Genomic DNA, 1,647 nt, shown 5'->3' with positions numbered 1-1,647 from the left:
TCCGTGTTCTGACGTAGTGCTATAATTTCTTTTTCATTTTCCTTTTGGACATTTGGGTTGCTTCCAGTGTTTGTCTGGAGAATGCTGCTGTGAACATTCTGTGCATGTACCTGATGCACAGAGAATGGGGTTCTCTGAGGTTTTCAACTAAGGCTGAGATTGCTGTATCATAGGAGCATAACTCTGTCCATCCACCCCCCTATCTATCCATCCATCCTTCCATCCATCTATTCATCTATCTCTCTATCCATCCATCCAGCATCATCATTATCTATCAGGAGCTTAGATATAAAGAAACAGAGAGATAGAGAAAGAAGGAATTCCAGAGTGTATTCCAGTGACACCTACTCACACTCATGCTAGCAGTATATACAAGTGTCCATTTCTCTATCTCCTCTCTATCTCCTCCAACATTTGGAATTATTAGATTCATACATTTGTTTATAACATGTTTGGTATGTAAAAGATACCTCATTTTGGTTCTGATTTAATTGTCCGTGATCACTCATAAGGTGAAGCTCTGTTTTATATATTTATTAATCATTGACTATCCTTTTTTTTTTCAAAGTTCCTATTAAAAATTTTTACCTCTGTCTTCTTTTTCTTGCTGATTTGTAGAATCTACTCATATTTTCTGGACAATATCACAACATTAGTTATAGGTATTGGAAATGTCTTCTCTGAATCTGTGGTTTGTCTTTTTATATTCTGAATAGTGCCTTTTGATGAGTAGAAGTTTCTTATTCTAATGGGGTTGAATTTATCAGTGTTTTCCTATAGGGCTGGTACCTCTACTGACTTATTTAGGACAGCCTTGCTTACCCAGAGCGATGAGTACAAGTGGGTACTTGTAGCTCCTTCATCTATCCTGAAATGCGATGTTTGTGCGCATGTTAATTTTTACATATTTTCAAATTTTCCTATAAATATTTTAAGAAAGACTGTTCTTTCTACACTGAATTTAAGTGTAATCTCTGTTATAAATCAAATGTTCATATTTGCATACATTTGTTTCCAAACTTTCTATTCTGTTCTATTTCTATATTTGTCTATGCCTGCACCAATGTTATACTTTTACGATTATTATAGCTTTTCAATCAGCCCTGAAACTTGTAGAACTTGTTCTCTTCAAGAGCATATTGTCTCCTACTGACCTTTTGAAATTCCGCATGAGTGTTGCATTAAGCTTCTGAACACACACAGAGCTGATTTTTTACTGAGATAATGTTAAATAGCTAATAAATTTGTAAAGTATTATTATCCTAGCTGCACTGGGGCTTTCAATTCATGAATATGACATATCTTCATATAATTAGGTCTTTTAAAGATATCTACCAATAAATTTTATAATTTTATCTATAGATGGTACATCTCTAACTAGATTATCCTAAGGAACATGATTAGTGTTTTTGTTGCTATTTTAGACCTTATTTTCAATTTAATTTTTAAGCTTTTTTCTGGCCAAAATTTAATTAACTTTTGATACAGAATTTTATTTTGGCTACAACTATAAACTATGAGAAGAATCTCTGGGATTTTCCATGCACACAATCATAGCAACTGCAAATAATAAACTTTTATTTTTCACAATACAGATACCTTCTATTTCCTTTTCTTGGCTTACTATCTTGGCTACACTTTCTAGTA

Source organism: Canis lupus, chromosome 17 (assembly GCF_003254725.2).
Source record: "Canis lupus dingo isolate Sandy chromosome 17, ASM325472v2, whole genome shotgun sequence".
NCBI classification, from domain to species: Eukaryota; Metazoa; Chordata; class Mammalia; order Carnivora; family Canidae; genus Canis; species Canis lupus.
The sequence above is the reverse complement of the archived record's forward strand: the minus strand, read 5'-3'. Positions refer to the sequence as shown.